At 43.1% G+C, this 17,062-nt stretch overlaps 45 non-coding genes and 10 pseudogenes across 45 annotated transcripts; all 55 read left to right on the top strand.

The window, feature by feature from the left end:
- The first annotated feature begins 132 nt into the window (after window positions 1-132).
- On the top strand, window positions 133-251 carry LOC115385132 (5S ribosomal RNA). Its single transcript, XR_003931064.1, has one exon. It is a non-coding gene; the product is annotated as a 5S ribosomal RNA (ribosomal RNA).
- A 187-nt stretch (window positions 252-438) lies between these two features.
- LOC115385100 (5S ribosomal RNA) lies at window positions 439-557 on the top strand. Its single transcript, XR_003931052.1, has one exon. It is a non-coding gene; the product is annotated as a 5S ribosomal RNA (ribosomal RNA).
- A 186-nt stretch (window positions 558-743) lies between these two features.
- Window positions 744-862, top strand: LOC115385131 (5S ribosomal RNA). The gene has a single exon (XR_003931063.1). It is a non-coding gene; the product is annotated as a 5S ribosomal RNA (ribosomal RNA).
- Window positions 863-1,048: 186 nt separating this feature from the next.
- On the top strand, window positions 1,049-1,167 carry LOC115385130 (5S ribosomal RNA). The gene has a single exon (XR_003931062.1). It is a non-coding gene; the product is annotated as a 5S ribosomal RNA (ribosomal RNA).
- A 186-nt stretch (window positions 1,168-1,353) lies between these two features.
- Window positions 1,354-1,472, top strand: LOC115385165 (5S ribosomal RNA). The gene has a single exon (XR_003931096.1). It is a non-coding gene; the product is annotated as a 5S ribosomal RNA (ribosomal RNA).
- Window positions 1,473-1,658: 186 nt separating this feature from the next.
- Window positions 1,659-1,777, top strand: LOC115385127 (5S ribosomal RNA). The gene has a single exon (XR_003931060.1). It is a non-coding gene; the product is annotated as a 5S ribosomal RNA (ribosomal RNA).
- A 186-nt stretch (window positions 1,778-1,963) lies between these two features.
- LOC115385126 (5S ribosomal RNA) lies at window positions 1,964-2,082 on the top strand. The gene has a single exon (XR_003931059.1). It is a non-coding gene; the product is annotated as a 5S ribosomal RNA (ribosomal RNA).
- A 186-nt stretch (window positions 2,083-2,268) lies between these two features.
- On the top strand, window positions 2,269-2,387 carry LOC115385164 (5S ribosomal RNA). Its single transcript, XR_003931095.1, has one exon. It is a non-coding gene; the product is annotated as a 5S ribosomal RNA (ribosomal RNA).
- Window positions 2,388-2,574: 187 nt separating this feature from the next.
- Window positions 2,575-2,693, top strand: LOC115385162 (5S ribosomal RNA). The gene has a single exon (XR_003931093.1). It is a non-coding gene; the product is annotated as a 5S ribosomal RNA (ribosomal RNA).
- Window positions 2,694-2,879: 186 nt separating this feature from the next.
- LOC115385161 (5S ribosomal RNA) lies at window positions 2,880-2,998 on the top strand. The gene has a single exon (XR_003931092.1). It is a non-coding gene; the product is annotated as a 5S ribosomal RNA (ribosomal RNA).
- Window positions 2,999-3,184: 186 nt separating this feature from the next.
- On the top strand, window positions 3,185-3,303 carry LOC115385125 (5S ribosomal RNA). Its single transcript, XR_003931058.1, has one exon. It is a non-coding gene; the product is annotated as a 5S ribosomal RNA (ribosomal RNA).
- A 186-nt stretch (window positions 3,304-3,489) lies between these two features.
- Window positions 3,490-3,608, top strand: LOC115385124 (5S ribosomal RNA). Its single transcript, XR_003931057.1, has one exon. It is a non-coding gene; the product is annotated as a 5S ribosomal RNA (ribosomal RNA).
- Window positions 3,609-3,798: 190 nt separating this feature from the next.
- On the top strand, window positions 3,799-3,917 carry LOC115385123 (5S ribosomal RNA). The gene has a single exon (XR_003931056.1). It is a non-coding gene; the product is annotated as a 5S ribosomal RNA (ribosomal RNA).
- A 186-nt stretch (window positions 3,918-4,103) lies between these two features.
- On the top strand, window positions 4,104-4,222 carry LOC115385113 (uncharacterized; annotated as a pseudogene).
- A 185-nt stretch (window positions 4,223-4,407) lies between these two features.
- On the top strand, window positions 4,408-4,526 carry LOC115385122 (5S ribosomal RNA). Its single transcript, XR_003931055.1, has one exon. It is a non-coding gene; the product is annotated as a 5S ribosomal RNA (ribosomal RNA).
- A 189-nt stretch (window positions 4,527-4,715) lies between these two features.
- On the top strand, window positions 4,716-4,834 carry LOC115385115 (5S ribosomal RNA). Its single transcript, XR_003931054.1, has one exon. It is a non-coding gene; the product is annotated as a 5S ribosomal RNA (ribosomal RNA).
- Window positions 4,835-5,020: 186 nt separating this feature from the next.
- On the top strand, window positions 5,021-5,139 carry LOC115385103 (5S ribosomal RNA). The gene has a single exon (XR_003931053.1). It is a non-coding gene; the product is annotated as a 5S ribosomal RNA (ribosomal RNA).
- A 190-nt stretch (window positions 5,140-5,329) lies between these two features.
- Window positions 5,330-5,448, top strand: LOC115385092 (5S ribosomal RNA). The gene has a single exon (XR_003931044.1). It is a non-coding gene; the product is annotated as a 5S ribosomal RNA (ribosomal RNA).
- A 186-nt stretch (window positions 5,449-5,634) lies between these two features.
- On the top strand, window positions 5,635-5,753 carry LOC115385081 (5S ribosomal RNA). Its single transcript, XR_003931033.1, has one exon. It is a non-coding gene; the product is annotated as a 5S ribosomal RNA (ribosomal RNA).
- Window positions 5,754-5,939: 186 nt separating this feature from the next.
- Window positions 5,940-6,058, top strand: LOC115385163 (5S ribosomal RNA). Its single transcript, XR_003931094.1, has one exon. It is a non-coding gene; the product is annotated as a 5S ribosomal RNA (ribosomal RNA).
- A 190-nt stretch (window positions 6,059-6,248) lies between these two features.
- On the top strand, window positions 6,249-6,367 carry LOC115385151 (5S ribosomal RNA). The gene has a single exon (XR_003931083.1). It is a non-coding gene; the product is annotated as a 5S ribosomal RNA (ribosomal RNA).
- A 186-nt stretch (window positions 6,368-6,553) lies between these two features.
- On the top strand, window positions 6,554-6,672 carry LOC115385140 (5S ribosomal RNA). Its single transcript, XR_003931072.1, has one exon. It is a non-coding gene; the product is annotated as a 5S ribosomal RNA (ribosomal RNA).
- A 186-nt stretch (window positions 6,673-6,858) lies between these two features.
- Window positions 6,859-6,977, top strand: LOC115385129 (5S ribosomal RNA). Its single transcript, XR_003931061.1, has one exon. It is a non-coding gene; the product is annotated as a 5S ribosomal RNA (ribosomal RNA).
- A 186-nt stretch (window positions 6,978-7,163) lies between these two features.
- Window positions 7,164-7,281, top strand: LOC115385108 (uncharacterized; annotated as a pseudogene).
- Window positions 7,282-7,766: 485 nt separating this feature from the next.
- On the top strand, window positions 7,767-7,886 carry LOC115385121 (uncharacterized; annotated as a pseudogene).
- A 181-nt stretch (window positions 7,887-8,067) lies between these two features.
- LOC115385120 (uncharacterized) lies at window positions 8,068-8,184 on the top strand (annotated as a pseudogene).
- Window positions 8,185-8,366: 182 nt separating this feature from the next.
- LOC115385099 (5S ribosomal RNA) lies at window positions 8,367-8,485 on the top strand. Its single transcript, XR_003931051.1, has one exon. It is a non-coding gene; the product is annotated as a 5S ribosomal RNA (ribosomal RNA).
- Window positions 8,486-8,666: 181 nt separating this feature from the next.
- Window positions 8,667-8,785, top strand: LOC115385098 (5S ribosomal RNA). Its single transcript, XR_003931050.1, has one exon. It is a non-coding gene; the product is annotated as a 5S ribosomal RNA (ribosomal RNA).
- A 183-nt stretch (window positions 8,786-8,968) lies between these two features.
- Window positions 8,969-9,087, top strand: LOC115385107 (uncharacterized; annotated as a pseudogene).
- Window positions 9,088-9,269: 182 nt separating this feature from the next.
- On the top strand, window positions 9,270-9,388 carry LOC115385097 (5S ribosomal RNA). The gene has a single exon (XR_003931049.1). It is a non-coding gene; the product is annotated as a 5S ribosomal RNA (ribosomal RNA).
- A 182-nt stretch (window positions 9,389-9,570) lies between these two features.
- Window positions 9,571-9,689, top strand: LOC115385075 (5S ribosomal RNA). Its single transcript, XR_003931027.1, has one exon. It is a non-coding gene; the product is annotated as a 5S ribosomal RNA (ribosomal RNA).
- A 182-nt stretch (window positions 9,690-9,871) lies between these two features.
- Window positions 9,872-9,990, top strand: LOC115385096 (5S ribosomal RNA). Its single transcript, XR_003931048.1, has one exon. It is a non-coding gene; the product is annotated as a 5S ribosomal RNA (ribosomal RNA).
- Window positions 9,991-10,172: 182 nt separating this feature from the next.
- On the top strand, window positions 10,173-10,291 carry LOC115385095 (5S ribosomal RNA). The gene has a single exon (XR_003931047.1). It is a non-coding gene; the product is annotated as a 5S ribosomal RNA (ribosomal RNA).
- Window positions 10,292-10,473: 182 nt separating this feature from the next.
- Window positions 10,474-10,592, top strand: LOC115385094 (5S ribosomal RNA). Its single transcript, XR_003931046.1, has one exon. It is a non-coding gene; the product is annotated as a 5S ribosomal RNA (ribosomal RNA).
- Window positions 10,593-10,774: 182 nt separating this feature from the next.
- Window positions 10,775-10,893, top strand: LOC115385093 (5S ribosomal RNA). Its single transcript, XR_003931045.1, has one exon. It is a non-coding gene; the product is annotated as a 5S ribosomal RNA (ribosomal RNA).
- A 182-nt stretch (window positions 10,894-11,075) lies between these two features.
- On the top strand, window positions 11,076-11,194 carry LOC115385091 (5S ribosomal RNA). The gene has a single exon (XR_003931043.1). It is a non-coding gene; the product is annotated as a 5S ribosomal RNA (ribosomal RNA).
- Window positions 11,195-11,376: 182 nt separating this feature from the next.
- LOC115385119 (uncharacterized) lies at window positions 11,377-11,495 on the top strand (annotated as a pseudogene).
- Window positions 11,496-11,677: 182 nt separating this feature from the next.
- On the top strand, window positions 11,678-11,796 carry LOC115385090 (5S ribosomal RNA). The gene has a single exon (XR_003931042.1). It is a non-coding gene; the product is annotated as a 5S ribosomal RNA (ribosomal RNA).
- Window positions 11,797-11,978: 182 nt separating this feature from the next.
- Window positions 11,979-12,098, top strand: LOC115385104 (uncharacterized; annotated as a pseudogene).
- Window positions 12,099-12,280: 182 nt separating this feature from the next.
- On the top strand, window positions 12,281-12,400 carry LOC115385105 (uncharacterized; annotated as a pseudogene).
- A 182-nt stretch (window positions 12,401-12,582) lies between these two features.
- On the top strand, window positions 12,583-12,701 carry LOC115385089 (5S ribosomal RNA). Its single transcript, XR_003931041.1, has one exon. It is a non-coding gene; the product is annotated as a 5S ribosomal RNA (ribosomal RNA).
- Window positions 12,702-12,883: 182 nt separating this feature from the next.
- Window positions 12,884-13,002, top strand: LOC115385088 (5S ribosomal RNA). Its single transcript, XR_003931040.1, has one exon. It is a non-coding gene; the product is annotated as a 5S ribosomal RNA (ribosomal RNA).
- Window positions 13,003-13,184: 182 nt separating this feature from the next.
- Window positions 13,185-13,303, top strand: LOC115385087 (5S ribosomal RNA). Its single transcript, XR_003931039.1, has one exon. It is a non-coding gene; the product is annotated as a 5S ribosomal RNA (ribosomal RNA).
- Window positions 13,304-13,479: 176 nt separating this feature from the next.
- LOC115385117 (uncharacterized) lies at window positions 13,480-13,597 on the top strand (annotated as a pseudogene).
- A 182-nt stretch (window positions 13,598-13,779) lies between these two features.
- LOC115385086 (5S ribosomal RNA) lies at window positions 13,780-13,898 on the top strand. The gene has a single exon (XR_003931038.1). It is a non-coding gene; the product is annotated as a 5S ribosomal RNA (ribosomal RNA).
- Window positions 13,899-14,080: 182 nt separating this feature from the next.
- On the top strand, window positions 14,081-14,199 carry LOC115385085 (5S ribosomal RNA). The gene has a single exon (XR_003931037.1). It is a non-coding gene; the product is annotated as a 5S ribosomal RNA (ribosomal RNA).
- Window positions 14,200-14,369: 170 nt separating this feature from the next.
- LOC115385084 (5S ribosomal RNA) lies at window positions 14,370-14,488 on the top strand. The gene has a single exon (XR_003931036.1). It is a non-coding gene; the product is annotated as a 5S ribosomal RNA (ribosomal RNA).
- A 182-nt stretch (window positions 14,489-14,670) lies between these two features.
- LOC115385083 (5S ribosomal RNA) lies at window positions 14,671-14,789 on the top strand. Its single transcript, XR_003931035.1, has one exon. It is a non-coding gene; the product is annotated as a 5S ribosomal RNA (ribosomal RNA).
- Window positions 14,790-14,971: 182 nt separating this feature from the next.
- LOC115385082 (5S ribosomal RNA) lies at window positions 14,972-15,090 on the top strand. Its single transcript, XR_003931034.1, has one exon. It is a non-coding gene; the product is annotated as a 5S ribosomal RNA (ribosomal RNA).
- A 182-nt stretch (window positions 15,091-15,272) lies between these two features.
- Window positions 15,273-15,391, top strand: LOC115385080 (5S ribosomal RNA). The gene has a single exon (XR_003931032.1). It is a non-coding gene; the product is annotated as a 5S ribosomal RNA (ribosomal RNA).
- Window positions 15,392-15,573: 182 nt separating this feature from the next.
- On the top strand, window positions 15,574-15,692 carry LOC115385079 (5S ribosomal RNA). Its single transcript, XR_003931031.1, has one exon. It is a non-coding gene; the product is annotated as a 5S ribosomal RNA (ribosomal RNA).
- A 182-nt stretch (window positions 15,693-15,874) lies between these two features.
- Window positions 15,875-15,993, top strand: LOC115385106 (uncharacterized; annotated as a pseudogene).
- Window positions 15,994-16,175: 182 nt separating this feature from the next.
- On the top strand, window positions 16,176-16,294 carry LOC115385078 (5S ribosomal RNA). The gene has a single exon (XR_003931030.1). It is a non-coding gene; the product is annotated as a 5S ribosomal RNA (ribosomal RNA).
- A 170-nt stretch (window positions 16,295-16,464) lies between these two features.
- Window positions 16,465-16,583, top strand: LOC115385077 (5S ribosomal RNA). The gene has a single exon (XR_003931029.1). It is a non-coding gene; the product is annotated as a 5S ribosomal RNA (ribosomal RNA).
- Window positions 16,584-16,765: 182 nt separating this feature from the next.
- Window positions 16,766-16,884, top strand: LOC115385076 (5S ribosomal RNA). Its single transcript, XR_003931028.1, has one exon. It is a non-coding gene; the product is annotated as a 5S ribosomal RNA (ribosomal RNA).
- The last annotated feature ends 178 nt before the right edge of the window (window positions 16,885-17,062 follow it).

Raw genomic sequence — 17,062 nt, 5'->3', positions numbered from 1 at the left:
CTCAATCAATCTATCTATCTATCTATCTATCTATCTTTTGATAAATAAATGTATTTATAGAAGTATATACATGCTTTGAAACAGTCTTGTTGTGACACATTTATAAGAACCACCGTCGTCAGTGGTCACATCGCTTACGGCCACACCAGCCTAAAAGGGCCCGATCTCGTCTGATCTCGGAAGCAAAGAAGGCTCGGGCCTGGTTAGTACTGGGATGGGAGACTGCCTTGGAATACCAGGTGCTGTAAGCTTTTCCACATCTTGCTGACATTTGAAAGCACTGTCAAGGAAACCTTTTTCAGTCAATCAATCACTCAATCAATCTATCTATCTATCTATCTTTTGATAAATAAATGTATTTATAGAAGTATATACATGCTTTGAAACAGTCTTGTTGTGACACATTTATAAGAACCACCGTCGTCAGTGGTCAGCATCGCTTATGGCCACACCAGCCTAAAAGGGCCCGATCTCGTCTGATCTCGGAAGCAAAGAAGGCTCGGGCCTGGTTAGTACTGGGATGGGAGACTGCCTTGGAATACCAGGTGCTGTAAGCTTTTCCACATCTTGCTGACATTTGAAAGCACTGTCAAGGAAACCTTTTTCAGTCAATCAATCACTCAATCAATCTATCTATCTATCTATCTTTTGATAAATAAATGTATTTATAGAAGTATATACATGCTTTGAAACAGTCTTGTTGTGACACATTTATAAGAACCACCGTCGTCAGTGGGCACATCGCTTACGGCCACACCAGCCTAAAAGGGCCCGATCTCGTCTGATCTCGGAAGCAAAGAAGGCTCGGGCCTGGTTAGTACTGGGATGGGAGACTGCCTTGGAATACCAGGTGCTGTAAGCTTTTCCACATCTTGCTGACATTTGAAAGCACTGTCAAGGAAACCTTTTTCAGTCAATCAATCAATCAATCAATCTATCTATCTATCTATCTTTTGATAAATAAATGTATTTATAGAAGTATATACATGCTTTGAAACAGTCTTGTTGTGACACATTTATAAGAACCACCGTCGTCAGTGGTCGCATCGCTTACGGCCACACCAGCCTAAAAGGGCCCGATCTCGTCTGATCTCGGAAGCAAAGAAGGCTCGGGCCTGGTTAGTACTGGGATGGGAGACTGCCTTGGAATACCAGGTGCTGTAAGCTTTTCCACATCTTGCTGACATTTGAAAGCACTGTCAAGGAAACCTTTTTCAGTCAATCAATCACTCAATCAATCTATCTATCTATCTATCTTTTGATAAATAAATGTATTATAGAAGTATATACATGCTTTGAAACAGTCTTGTTGTGACACATTTATAAGAACCACCGTCGTCAGTGGTCAGCATCGCTTACGGCCACACCAGCCTAAAAGGGCCCGATCTCGTCTGATCTCGGAAGCAAAGAAGGCTCGGGCCTGGTTAGTACTGGGGTGGGAGACTGCCTTGGAATACCAGGTGCTGTAAGCTTTTCCACATCTTGCTGACATTTGAAAGCACTGTCAAGGAAACCTTTTTCAGTCAATCAATCACTCAATCAATCTATCTATCTATCTATCTTTTGATAAATAAATGTATTTATAGAAGTATATACATGCTTTGAAACAGTCTTGTTGTGACACATTTATAAGAACCACCGTCGTCAGTGGTCGCATCGCTTACGGCCACACCAGCCTAAAAGGGCCCGATCTCGTCTGATCTCGGAAGCAAAGAAGGCTCGGGCCTGGTTAGTACTGGGATGGGAGACTGCCTTGGAATACCAGGTGCTGTAAGCTTTTCCACATCTTGCTGACATTTGAAAGCACTGTCAAGGAAACCTTTTTCAGTCAATCAATCACTCAATCAATCTATCTATCTATCTATCTTTTGATAAATAAATGTATTTATAGAAGTATATACATGCTTTGAAACAGCCTTGTTGTGACACATTTATAAGAACCACCGTCGTCAGTGGTCGCATCGCTTACGGCCACACCAGCCTAAAAGGGCCCGATCTCGTCTGATCTCGGAAGCAAAGAAGGCTCGGGCCTGGTTAGTACTGGGATGGGAGACTGCCTTGGAATACCAGGTGCTGTAAGCTTTTCCACATCTTGCTGACATTTGAAAGCACTGTCAAGGAAACCTTTTTCAGTCAATCAATCACTCAATCAATCTATCTATCTATCTATCTTTTGATAAATAAATGTATTTATAGAAGTATATACATGCTTTGAAACAGCCTTGTTGTGACACATTTATAAGAACCACCGTCGTCAGTGGGCACATCGCTTACGGCCACACCAGCCTAAAAGGGCCCGATCTCGTCTGATCTCGGAAGCAAAGAAGGCTCGGGCCTGGTTAGTACTGGGGTGGGAGACTGCCTTGGAATACCAGGTGCTGTAAGCTTTTCCACATCTTGCTGACATTTGAAAGCACTGTCAAGGAAACCTTTTTCAGTCAATCAATCACTCAATCAATCTATCTATCTATCTATCTTTTGATAAATAAATGTATTTATAGAAGTATATACATGCTTTGAAACAGTCTTGTTGTGACACATTTATAAGAACCACCGTCGTCAGTGGTCATCATCGCTTACGGCCACACCAGCCTAAAAGGGCCCGATCTCGTCTGATCTCGGAAGCAAAGAAGGCTCGGGCCTGGTTAGTACTGGGGTGGGAGACTGCCTTGGAATACCAGGTGCTGTAAGCTTTTCCACATCTTGCTGACATTTGAAAGCACTGTCAAGGAAACCTTTTTCAGTCAATCAATCACTCAATCAATCTATCTATCTATCTATCTTTTGATAAATAAATGTATTTATAGAAGTATATACATGCTTTGAAACAGTCTTGTTGTGACACATTTATAAGAACCACCGTCGTCAGTGGTCACATCGCTTACGGCCACACCAGCCTAAAAGGGCCCGATCTCGTCTGATCTCGGAAGCAAAGAAGGCTCGGGCCTGGTTAGTACTGGGGTGGGAGACTGCCTTGGAATACCAGGTGCTGTAAGCTTTTCCACATCTTGCTGACATTTGAAAGCACTGTCAAGGAAACCTTTTTCAGTCAATCAATCACTCAATCAATCTATCTATCTATCTATCTTTTGATAAATAAATGTATTTATAGAAGTATATACATGCTTTGAAACAGTCTTGTTGTGACACATTTATAAGAACCACCGTCGTCAGTGGTCGCATCGCTTACGGCCACACCAGCCTAAAAGGGCCCGATCTCGTCTGATCTCGGAAGCAAAGAAGGCTCGGGCCTGGTTAGTACTGGGATGGGAGACTGCCTTGGAATACCAGGTGCTGTAAGCTTTTCCACATCTTGCTGACATTTGAAAGCACTGTCAAGGAAACCTTTTTCAGTCAATCAATCACTCAATCAATCTATCTATCTATCTATCTTTTGATAAATAAATGTATTTATAGAAGTATATACATGCTTTGAAACAGTCTTGTTGTGACACATTTATAAGAACCACCGTCGTCAGTGGTCACATCGCTTACGGCCACACCAGCCTAAAAGGGCCCGATCTCGTCTGATCTCGGAAGCAAAGAAGGCTCGGGCCTGGTTAGTACTGGGATGGGAGACTGCCTTGGAATACCAGGTGCTGTAAGCTTTTCCACATCTTGCTGACATTTGAAAGCACTGTCAAGGAAACCTTTTTCAGTCAATCAATCACTCAATCAATCTATCTATCTATCTATCTATCTTTTGATAAATAAATGTATTTATAGAAGTATATACATGCTTTGAAACAGCCTTGTTGTGACACATTTATAAGAACCACCGTCGTCCGTGGTCACATCGCTTACGGCCACACCAGCCTAAAAGGGCCCGATCTCGTCTGATCTCGGAAGCAAAGAAGGCTCGGGCCTGGTTAGTACTGGGATGGGAGACTGCCTTGGAATACCAGGTGCTGTAAGCTTTTCCACATCTTGCTGACATTTGAAAGCACTGTCAAGGAAACCTTTTTCAGTCAATCAATCACTCAATCAATCTATCTATCTATCTATCTTTTGATAAATAAATGTATTTATAGAAGTATATACATGCTTTGAAACAGTCTTGTTGTGACACATTTATAAGAACCACCGTCGTCAGTGGTCACATCGCTTACGGCCACACCAGCCTAAAAGGGCCCGATCTCGTCTGATCTCGGAAGCAAAGAAGGCTCGGGCCTGGTTAGTACTGGGATGGGAGACTGCCTTGGAATACAAGGTGCTGTAAGCTTTTCCACATCTTGCTGACATTTGAAAGCACTGTCAAGGAAACCTTTTTCAGTCAATCAATCACTCAATCAATCTATCTATCTATCTATCTTTTGATAAATAAATGTATTATAGAAGTATATACATGCTTTGAAACAGTCTTGTTGTGACACATTTATAAGAACCACCGTCGTCAGTGGTCACATCGCTTACGGCCACACCAGCCTAAAAGGGCCCGATCTCGTCTGATCTCGGAAGCAAAGAAGGCTCGGGCCTGGTTAGTACTGGGATGGGAGACTGCCTTGGAATACCAGGTGCTGTAAGCTTTTCCACATCTTGCTGACATTTGAAAGCACTGTCAAGGAAACCTTTTTCAGTCAATCAATCACTCAATCAATCTATCTATCTATCTATCTATCTTTGATAAATAAATGTATTTATAGAAGTATATACATGCTTTGAAACAGTCTTGTTGTGACACATTTATAAGAACCACCGTCGTCAGTGGTCACATCGCTTACGGCCACACCAGCCTAAAAGGGCCCGATCTCGTCTGATCTCGGAAGCAAAGAAGGCTCGGGCCTGGTTAGTACTGGGATGGGAGACTGCCTTGGAATACCAGGTGCTGTAAGCTTTTCCACATCTTGCTGACATTTGAAAGCACTGTCAAGGAAACCTTTTTCAGTCAATCAATCACTCAATCAATCTATCTATCTATCTATCTTTTGATAAATAAATGTATTTATAGAAGTATATACATGCTTTGAAACAGTCTTGTTGTGACACATTTATAAGAACCACCGTCGTCAGTGGTCGCATCGCTTACGGCCACACCAGCCTAAAAGGGCCCGATCTCGTCTGATCTCGGAAGCAAAGAAGGCTCGGGCCTGGTTAGTACTGGGATGGGAGACTGCCTTGGAATACCAGGTGCTGTAAGCTTTTCCACATCTTGCTGACATTTGAAAGCACTGTCAAGGAAACCTTTTTCAGTCAATCAATCACTCAATCAATCTATCTATCTATCTATCTATCTTTTGATAAATAAATATATCTATAGAAGTATATACATGCTTTGAAACAGTCTTGTTGTGACACATTTATAAGAACCACCGTCGTCAGTGGGCACATCGCTTACGGCCACACCAGCCTAAAAGGGCCCGATCTCGTCTGATCTCGGAAGCAAAGAAGGCTCGGGCCTGGTTAGTACTGGGATGGGAGACTGCCTTGGAATACCAGGTGCTGTAAGCTTTTCCACATCTTGCTGACATTTGAAAGCACTGTCAAGGAAACCTTTTTCAGTCAATCAATCACTCAATCAATCTATCTATCTATCTATCTTTTGATAAATAAATGTATTTATAGAAGTATATACATGCTTTGAAACAGTCTTGTTGTGACACATTTATAAGAACCACCGTCGTCAGTGGTCACATCGCTTACGGCCACACCAGCCTAAAAGGGCCCGATCTCGTCTGATCTCGGAAGCAAAGAAGGCTCGGGCCTGGTTAGTACTGGGATGGGAGACTGCCTTGGAATACCAGGTGCTGTAAGCTTTTCCACATCTTGCTGACATTTGAAAGCACTGTCAAGGAAACCTTTTTCAGTCAATCAATCACTCAATCAATCTATCTATCTATCTATCTTTTGATAAATAAATGTATTTATAGAAGTATATACATGCTTTGAAACAGCCTTGTTGTGACACATTTATAAGAACCACCGTCGTCAGTGGTCACATCGCTTACGGCCACACCAGCCTAAAAGGGCCCGATCTCGTCTGATCTCGGAAGCAAAGAAGGCTCGGGCCTGGTTAGTACTGGGATGGGAGACTGCCTTGGAATACCAGGTGCTGTAAGCTTTTCCACATCTTGCTGACATTTGAAAGCACTGTCAAGGAAACCTTTTTCAGTCAATCAATCACTCAATCAATCTATCTATCTATCTATCTATCTTTTGATAAATAAATGTATTTATAGAAGTATATACATGCTTTGAAACAGTCTTGTTGTGACACATTTATAAGAACCACCGTCGTCAGTGGTCACATCGCTTACGGCCACACCAGCCTAAAAGGGCCCGATCTCGTCTGATCTCGGAAGCAAAGAAGGCTCGGGCCTGGTTAGTACTGGGATGGGAGACTGCCTTGGAATACCAGGTGCTGTAAGCTTTTCCACATCTTGCTGACATTTGAAAGCACTGTCAAGGAAACCTTTTTCAGTCAATCAATCACTCAATCAATCTATCTATCTATCTATCTTTTGATAAATAAATGTATTTATAGAAGTATATACATGCTTTGAAACAGTCTTGTTGTGACACATTTATAAGAACCACCGTCGTCAGTGGTCACATCGCTTACGGCCACACCAGCCTAAAAGGGCCCGATCTCGTCTGATCTCGGAAGCAAAGAAGGCTCGGGCCTGGTTAGTACTGGGATGGGAGACTGCCTTGGAATACCAGGTGCTGTAAGCTTTTCCACATCTTGCTGACATTTGAAAGCACTGTCAAGGAAACCTTTTTCAGTCAATCAATCACTCAATCAATCTATCTATCTATCTATCTTTTGATAAATAAATGTATTTATAGAAGTATATACATGCTTTGAAACAGTCTTGTTGTGACACATTTATAAGAACCACCGTCGTCAGTGGTCACATCGCTTACGGCCACACCAGCCTAAAAGGGCCCGATCTCGTCTGATCTCGGAAGCAAAGAAGGCTCGGGCCTGGTTAGTACTGGGATGGGAGACTGCCTTGGAATACCAGGTGCTGTAAGCTTTTCCACATCTTGCTGACATTTGAAAGCACTGTCAAGGAAACCTTTTTCAGTCAATCAATCACTCAATCAATCTATCTATCTATCTATCTTTTGATAAATAAATGTATTTATAGAAGTATATACATGCTTTGAAACAGTCTTGTTGTGACACATTTATAAGAACCACCGTCGTCAGTGGTCACATCGCTTACGGCCACACCAGCCTAAAGGGCCCGATCTCGTCTGATCTCGGAAGCAAAGAAGGCTCGGGCCTGGTTAGTACTGGGATGGGAGACTGCCTTGGAATACCAGGTGCTGTAAGCTTTTCCACATCTTGCTGACATTTGAATGCACTGTCAAGGAAACCTTTTTCCAGTCAATCAATCACTCAATCAATCTATCTATCTATCTTTTGATGAATAATATATCTATAGAAGTATATAGATGTTTTGAAACAGTCTTGTTGTGACTCATGTATAAGAACCACCATCGTCAGTGGTCACATGCGCTTACGGCCACCCAGCCTGAAAGGGCCCGATCTCGTCTGATCTCGGAAGCAAGCAAAGAAGGCTCGGGCCTGGTTTAGTACTGGGATGGGAGACTGCCTTGGAATACCTGTGCTGCAAGCTTTTCCACATCTTGCTGACATTTTGAATCACTGTCAAGGAAACCATTTTCAGTCAATCAATCACTCATCAATCTATCTATCTATCTTTTGATAATAAATATATCTATAGAAGTATATAGATGCTTTGAAACAGTCTTGTTGTGACACATGTATAAGAACCACCATCGTCAGTGGTCACATTGATTACGGCCACACCAGCCTGAAAGGGCCCGATCTCGTCTGATCTCGGAAGCAAAGAAGGCTCGGGCCTGGTTAGTACTGGGACTGAGAGACTGCCTTGGAATACCGGGTGCTGTAAGCTTTTCCACATCTTGCTGACATTTGAATGCACTGTCAAGGAAACCGTTTTCAGTCAATCAATCACTCAATCAATCTATCTATCTATCTTTTGATGAATAAATATATCTATAGAAGTATATAGATGCTTTGAAACAGTCTTGTTGTGACTCATGTATAAGAACCACCGTCGTCAGTGGTCACGTGCTTACGGCCACACCAGCCTGACAGGCCCGATCTCGTCTGATCTCGGAAGCAAAGAAGGCTCGGGCCTGGTTAGTACTGGGATGGGAGACTGCCTTGGAATACCGGTGCTGTAAGCTTTTCCACATCTTGCTGACATTTGAATGCACTGTCAAGGAAACCATTTTCAGTCAATCAATCACTCAATCAATCTATCTATCTATCTTTTGATGAATAAATATATCTATAGAAGTATATAGATGCTTTGAAACAGTCTTGTTGTGACTCATGTATAAGAACCACCGTCGTTAGTGGTCACATTGCTTACGGCCACACCAGCCTGAAAGGGCCCGATCTCGTCTGATCTCGGAAGCAAAGAAGGCTCGGGCCTGGTTAGTACTGGGATGGGAGACTGCCTTGGAATACCGGGTGCTGTAAGCTTTTCCACATCTTGCTGACATTTGAATGCACTGTCAAGGAAACCGTTTTCAGTCAATCAATCACTCAATCAATCTATCTATCTATCTTTTGATGAATAAATATATCTATCGAAGTATATAGATGCTTTGAAACAGTCTTGTTAGTGACACAGTTAAGAACCACCGTCGTCAGTGGTCACATCGCTTACGGCCACACCAGCCTGAAAGGGCCCGATCTCGTCTGATCTCGGAAGCAAAGAAGGCTCGGGCCTGGTTAGTACTGGGATGGGAGACTGCCTTGGAATACCGGGTGCTGTAAGCTTTTCCACATCTTGCTGACATTTGAATGCACTGTCAAGGAAACCATTTTCAGTCAATCAATCACTCAATCAATCTATCTATCTATCTTTTGATGAATAAATATATCTATAGAAGTATATAGATGCTTTGAAACAGTCTTGTTGTGACATCATGTATAAGAACCACCATCGTCAGTGGTCACATTGCTTACGGCCACACCAGCCTGAAAGGGCCCGATCTCGTCTGATCTCGGAAGCAAAGAAGGCTCGGGCCTGGTTAGTACTGGGATGGGAGACTGCCTTGGAATACTGGGTGCTGTAAGCTTTTCCACATCTTGCTGACATTTGAATGCACTGTCAAGGAAACCATTTTCAGTCAATCAATCACTCAATCAATCTATCTATCTATCTTTTGATGAATAAATATATCTATAGAAGTATATAGATGCTTTGAAACAGTCTTGTTGTGACTCATGTATAAGAACCACCATCGTCAGTGGTCACATCGCTTACGGCCACACCAGCCTGAAAGGGCCCGATCTCGTCTGATCTCGGAAGCAAAGAAGGCTCGGGCCTGGTTAGTACTGGGATGGGAGACTGCCTTGGAATACCGGGTGCTGTAAGCTTTTCCACATCTTGCTGACATTTGAATGCACTGTCAAGGAAACCGTTTTCAGTCAATCAATCACTCAATCAATCTATCTATCTATCTTTTGATGAATAAATATATCTATCGGAGTATATAGATGCTTTGAAACAGTCTTGTTATGACACAAGTTTAAGAACCACCGTCGTCAGTGGTCACATCGCTTACGGCCACACCAGCCTGAAAGGGCCCGATCTCGTCTGATCTCGGAAGCAAAGAAGGCTCGGGCCTGGTTAGTACTGGGATGGGAGACTGCCTTGGAATACCAGGTGCTGTAAGCTTTTCCACATCTTGCTGACATTTGAATGCACTGTCAAGGAAACCATTTTCAGTCAATCAATCACTCAATCAATCTATCTATCTATCTTTTGATGAATAAATATATCTATAGAAGTATATAGATGCTTTGAAACAGTCTTGTTGTGACTCATGTATAAGAACCACCATCGTCAGTGGTCACATTGCTTACGGCCACACCAGCCTGAAAGGGCCCGATCTCGTCTGATCTCGGAAGCAAAGAAGGCTCGGGCCTGGTTAGTACTGGGATGGGAGACTGCCTTGGAATACCGGGTGCTGTAAGCTTTTCCACATCTTGCTGACATTTGAATGCACTGTCAAGGAAACCATTTTCAGTCAATCAATCACTCAATCAATCTATCTATCTATCTTTTGATGAATAAATATATCTATAGAAGTATATAGATGCTTTGAAACAGTCTTGTTGTGACCATGTATAAGAACCACCATCGTCAGTGGTCACATTCGCTTACGGCCACACCAGCCTGAAAGGGCCCGATCTCGTCTGATCTCGGAAGCAAAGAAGGCTCGGGCCTGGTTAGTACTGGGATGGGAGACTGCCTTGGAATACCGGGTGCTGTAAGCTTTTCCACATCTTGCTGACATTTGAATGCACTGTCAAGGAAACCGTTTTCAGTCAATCAATCACTCAATCAATCTATCTATCTATCTTTTGATGAATAAATATATCTATAGAAGTATATAGATGCTTTGAAACAGTCTTGTTGTGACTCATGTATAAGAACCACCATCGTCAGTGGTCACATTGCTTACGGCCACACCAGCCTGAAAGGGCCCGATCTCGTCTGATCTCGGAAGCAAAGAAGGCTCGGGCCTGGTTAGTACTGGGATGGGAGACTGCCTTGGAATACCGGGTGCTGTAAGCTTTTCCACATCTTGCTGACATTTGAATGCACTGTCAAGGAAACCGTTTTCAGTCAATCAATCACTCAATCAATCTATCTATCTATCTTTTGGTGAATAAATATATCTATAGGAGTATATAGATGCTTTGAAACAGTCTTGTTATGACACAAGTTTAAGAACCACCGTCGTCAGCGGTCACATCGCTTACGGCCACACCAGCCTGAAAGGGCCCGATCTCGTCTGATCTCGGAAGCAAAGAAGGCTCGGGCCTGGTTAGTACTGGGATGGGAGACTGCCTTGGAATACCGGGTGCTGTAAGCTTTTCCACATCTTGCTGACATTTGAATGCACTGTCAAGGAAACCATTTTCAGTCAATCAATCACTCAATCAATCTATCTATCTATCTTTTGATGAATAAATATATCTAAAGAAGTATATAGATGCTTTGAAACAGTCTTGTTGTGACTCATGTATAAGAACCACCGTCGTCAGTGGTCACATTGCTTACGGCCACACCAGCCTGAAAGGGCCCGATCTCGTCTGATCTCGGAAGCAAAGAAGGCTCGGGCCTGGTTAGTACTGGGATGGGAGACTGCCTTGGAATACCGGGTGCTGTAAGCTTTTCCACATCTTGCTGACATTTGAATGCACTGTCAAGGAAACCGTTTTCAGTCAATCAATCACTCAATCAATCTATCTATCTATCTTTTGATGAATAAATATATCTATAGAAGTATATAGATGCTTTGAAACAGTCTTGTTGTGACACATGTATAAGAACCACCATCGTCAGTGGTCACATTGATTACGGCCACACCAGCCTGAAAGGGCCCGATCTCGTCTGATCTCGGAAGCAAAGAAGGCTCGGGCCTGGTTAGTACTGGGATGAGAGACTGCCTTGGAATACCGGGTGCTGTAAGCTTTTCCACATCTTGCTGACATTTGAATGCACTGTCAAGGAAACCGTTTTCAGTCAATCAATCACTCAATCAATCTATCTATCTATCTTTTGATGAATAAATATATCTATAGAAGTATATAGATGCTTTGAAACAGTCTTGTTGTGACTCATGTATAAGAACCACCGTCGTCAGTGGTCACGTTGCTTACGGCCACACCAGCCTGAAAGGGCCCGATCTCGTCTGATCTCGGAAGCAAAGAAGGCTCGGGCCTGGTTAGTACTGGGATGGGAGACTGCCTTGGAATACCGGGTGCTGTAAGCTTTTCCACATCTTGCTGACATTTGAATGCACTGTCAAGGAAACCATTTTCAGTCAATCAATCACTCAATCAATCTATCTATCTATCTTTTGATGAATAAATATATCTATAGAAGTATATAGATGCTTTGAAACAGTCTTGTTGTGACACATGTATAAGAACCACCGTCGTCAGTGGTCACATCGCTTACGGCCACACCAGCCTGAAAGGGCCCGATCTCGTCTGATCTCGGAAGCAAAGAAGGCTCGGGCCTGGTTAGTACTGGGATGGGAGACTGCCTTGGAATACCAGGGTGCTGTAAGCTTTTCCACATCTTGCTGACATTTGAATGCACTGTCAAGGAAACCGTTTTCAGTCAATCAATCACTCAATCAATCTATCTATCTATCTTTTGATGAATAAATATATCTATAGAAGTATATAGATGCTTTGAAACAGTCTTGTTATGACACAAGTTTAAGAACCACCGTCGTCAGTGGTCACATCGCTTACGGCCACACCAGCCTGAAAGGGCCCGATCTCGTCTGATCTCGGAAGCAAAGAAGGCTCGGGCCTGGTTAGTACTGGGATGGGAGACTGCCTTGGAATACCTGGGTGCTGTAAGCTTTTCCACATCTTGCTGACATTTGAATGCACTGTCAAGGAAACCATTTTCAGTCAATCAATCACTCAATCAATCTATCTATCTATCTTTTGATGAATAAATATATCTATAGAAGTATATAGATGCTTTGAAACAGTCTTGTTGTGACTCATGTATAAGAACCACCATCGTCAGTGGTCACATCGCTTACGGCCACACCAGCCTGAAAGGGCCCGATCTCGTCTGATCTCGGAAGCAAAGAAGGCTCGGGCCTGGTTAGTACTGGGATGGGAGACTGCCTTGGAATACCGGGTGCTGTAAGCTTTTCCACATCTTGCTGACATTTGAATGCACTGTCAAGGAAACCGTTTTCAGTCAATCAATCACTCAATCAATCTATCTATCTATCTTTTGATGAATAAATATATCTATCGGAGTATATAGATGCTTTGAAACAGTCTTGTTATGACACAAGTTTAAGAACCACCGTCGTCAGTGGTCACATCGCTTACGGCCACACCAGCCTGAAAGGGCCCGATCTCGTCTGATCTCGGAAGCAAAGAAGGCTCGGGCCTGGTTAGTACTGGGATGGGAGACTGCCTTGGAATACCGGGTGCTGTAAGCTTTTCCACATCTTGCTGACATTTGAATGCACTGTCAAGGAAACCATTTTCAGTCAATCAATCACTCAATCAATCTATCTATCTATCTTTTGATGAATAAATATATCTATAGAAGTATATAGATGCTTTGAAACAGTCTTGTTGTGACACATGTATAAGAACCACCATCGTCAGTGGTCACATTGCTTACGGCCACACCAGCCTGAAAGGGCCCGATCTCGTCTGATCTCGGAAGCAAAGAAGGCTCGGGCCTGGTTAGTACTGGGATGGGAGACTGCCTTGGAATACCGGGTGCTGTAAGCTTTTCCACATCTTGCTGACATTTGAATGCACTGTCAAGGAAACCGTTTTCAGTCAATCAATCAATCATCTATCTATCTATCTTTGATGAATAAATATATCTATAGAAGTATATAGATGCTTTGAAACAGTCTTGTTGTGACTCATGTATAAGAACCACCATCGTCAGTGGTCACATTGCTTACGGCCACACCAGCCTGAAAGGGCCCGATCTCGTCTGATCTCGGAAGCAAAGAAGGCTCGGGCCTGGTTAGTACTGGGATTGGAAACTGCCTTGGAATACCGGTGCTGTAAGCTTTTCCACATCTTGCTGACATTTGAATGCACTGTCAAGGAAACCGTTTTCAGTCAATCAATCACTCAATCAATCTATCTATCTATCTTTTGATGAATAAATATATCTATAGAAGTATATAGATGCTTTGAAACAGTCTTGTTATGACACAAGTTTAAGAACCACCGTCGTCAGTGGTCACATCGCTTACGGCCACACCAGCCTGAAAGGGCCCGATCTCGTCTGATCTCGGAAGCAAAGAAGGCTCGGGCCTGGTTAGTACTGGGATGGGAGACTGCCTTGGAATACCGGGTGCTGTAAGCTTTTCCACATCTTGCTGACATTTGAATGCACTGTCAAGGAAACCATTTTCAGTCAATCAATCACTCAATCAATCTATCTATCTATCTTTTGATGAATAAATATATCTATAGAAGTATATAGATGCTTTGAAACAGTCTTGTTGTGACTCATGTATAAGAACCACCATCGTCAGTGGTCACATTGCTTACGGCCACACCAGCCTGAAAGGGCCCGATCTCGTCTGATCTCGGAAGCAAAGAAGGCTCGGGCCTGGTTAGTACTGGGATGGGAGACTGCCTTGGAATACCGGGTGCTGTAAGCTTTTCCACATCTTGCTGACATTTGAATGCACTGTCAAGGAAACCGTTTTCAGTCAATCAATCTATCTATCTATCTTTTGATGAATAAATATATCTATAGAAGTATATAGATGCTTTGAAACAGTCTTGTTGTGACTCATGTATAAGAACCACCATCGTCAGTGGTCACATTGCTTACGGCCACACCAGCCTGAAAGGGCCCGATCTCGTCTGATCTCGGAAGCAAAGAAGGCTCGGGCCTGGTTAGTACTGGGATGGGAGACTGCCTTGGAATACCGGGTGCTGTAAGCTTTTCCACATCTTGCTGACATTTGAATGCACTGTCAAGGAAACCGTTTTCAGTCAATCAATCACTCAATCAATCTATCTATCTATCTTTTGATGAATAAATATATCTATCGGAGTATATAGATGCTTTGAAACAGTTTTGTTATGACACAAGTTTAAGAACCACCGTCGTCAGTGGTCACATCGCTTACGGCCACACCAGCCTGAAAGGGCCCGATCTCGTCTGATCTCGGAAGCAAAGAAGGCTCGGGCCTGGTTAGTACTGGGATGGGAGACTGCCTTGGAATACCGGGTGCTGTAAGCTTTTCCACATCTTGCTGACATTTGAATGCACTGTCAAGGAAACCATTTTCAGTCAATCAATCACTCAATCAATCTATCTATCTATCTTTTGATGAATAAATATATCTAAAGAAGTATATAGATGCTTTGAAACAGTCTTGTTGTGACTCATGTATAAGAACCACCATCGTCAGTGGTCACATTGCTTACGGCCACACCAGCCTGAAAGGGCCCGATCTCGTCTGATCTCGGAAGCAAAGAAGGCTCGGGCCTGGTTAGTACTGGGATGGGAGACTGCCTTGGAATACCGGGTGCTGTAAGCTTTTCCACATCTTGCTGACATTTGAATGCACTGTCAAGGAAACCGTTTTCAGTCAATCAATCACTCAATCAATCTATCTATCTATCTTTTGATGAATAAATATATCGATAGAAGTATATAGATGCTTTGAAACAGTCTTGTTGTGACTCATGTATAAGAACCACCGTCGTCAGTGGTCACATTGCTTACGGCCACACCAGCCTGAAAGGGCCCGATCTCGTCTGATCTCGGAAGCAAAGAAGGCTCGGGCCTGGTTAGTACTGGGATGGGAGACTGCCTTGGAATACCGGGTGCTGTAAGCTTTTCCACATCTTGCTGACATTTGAATGCACTGTCAAGGAAACCGTTTTCAGTCAATCAATCACTCAATCAATCTATCTATCTATCTTTTGATGAATAAATATATCTATCGAAGTATATAGATGCTTTGAAACAGTTTTGTTATGACACAAGTTTAAGAACCACCGTCGTCAGCGGTCACATCGCTTACGGCCACACCAGCCTGAAAGGGCCCGATCTCGTCTGATCTCGGAAGCAAAGAAGGCTCGGGCCTGGTTAGTACTGGGATGGGAGACTGCCTTGGAATACCGGGTGCTGTAAGCTTTTCCACATCTTGCTGACATTTGAATGCACTGTCAAGGAAACCGTTTTCAGTCAATAAATCACTCAATCAATCTATCTATCTATCTTTTGATGAATAAATATATCTATCGAAGTATATAGATGCTTTGAAACAGTTTTGTTATGACACAAGTTTAAGAACCACCGTCGTCAGTGGTCAAATTGCTTACGGCCACACCAGCCTGAAAGGGCCCGATCTCGTCTGATCTCGGAAGCAAAGAAGGCTCGGGCCTGGTTAGTACTGGGATGGGAGACTGCCTTGGAATACTGGGTGCTGTAAGCTTTTCCACATCTTGCTGACATTTGAATGCACTGTCAAGGAAACCATTTTCAGTCAATCAATCACTCAATCAATCTATCTATCTATCTTTTGATGAATAAATATATCTATAGAAGTATATAGATGCTTTGAAACAGTCTTGTTGTGACTCATGTATAAGAACCACCATCGTCAGTGGTCACATTGCTTACGGCCACACCAGCCTGAAAGGGCCCGATCTCGTCTGATCTCGGAAGCAAAGAAGGCTCGGGCCTGGTTAGTACTGGGATGGGAGACTGCCTTGGAATACCGGGTGCTGTAAGCTTTTCCACATCTTGCTGACATTTGAATGCACTGTCAAGGAAACCGTTTTCAGTCAATCAATCTATCTATCTATCTTTTGATGAATAAATATATCTATAGAAGTATATAGATGCTTTGAAACAGTCTTGTTGTGACTCATGTATAAGAACCACCATCGTCAGTGGTCACATTGCTTACGGCCACACCAGCCTGAAAGGGCCCGATCTCGTCTGATCTCGGAAGCAAAGAAGGCTCGGGCCTGGTTAGTACTGGGATGGGAGACTGCCTTGGAATACCGGGTGCTGTAAGCTTTTCCACATCTTGCTGACATTTGAATGCACTGTCAAGGAAACCGTTTTCAGTCAATCAATCACTCAATCAATCTATCTATCTATCTTTTGATGAATAAATATATCTATCGGAGCATATAGATGCTTTGAAACAGTTTTGTTATGACACAAGTTTAAGAACCACCATCGTCAGTGGTCACATCGCTTACGGCCACACCAGCCTGAAAGGGCCCGATCTCGTCTGATCTCGGAAGCAAAGAAGGCTCGGGCCTGGTTAGTACTGGGATGGGAGACTGCCTTGGAATACCGGGTGCTGTAAGCTTTTCCACATCTTGCTGACATTTGAATGCACTGTCAAGGAAACCATTTTCAGTCAATCAATCACTCAATCAATCTATCTATCTATCTTTTGATGAATAAATATATCTATCGAAGTATATAGATGCTTTGAAACAGTCTTGTTGTGACTCATGTATAAGAACCACCGTCGTCAGTGGTCA

Source organism: Salarias fasciatus, unplaced genomic scaffold (genome assembly GCF_902148845.1).
Source record: "Salarias fasciatus unplaced genomic scaffold, fSalaFa1.1, whole genome shotgun sequence".
Classification (NCBI taxonomy): domain Eukaryota; kingdom Metazoa; phylum Chordata; class Actinopteri; order Blenniiformes; family Blenniidae; genus Salarias; species Salarias fasciatus.
The sequence above is the reverse complement of the archived record's forward strand: the minus strand, read 5'-3'. Positions and strand labels throughout refer to the sequence as shown.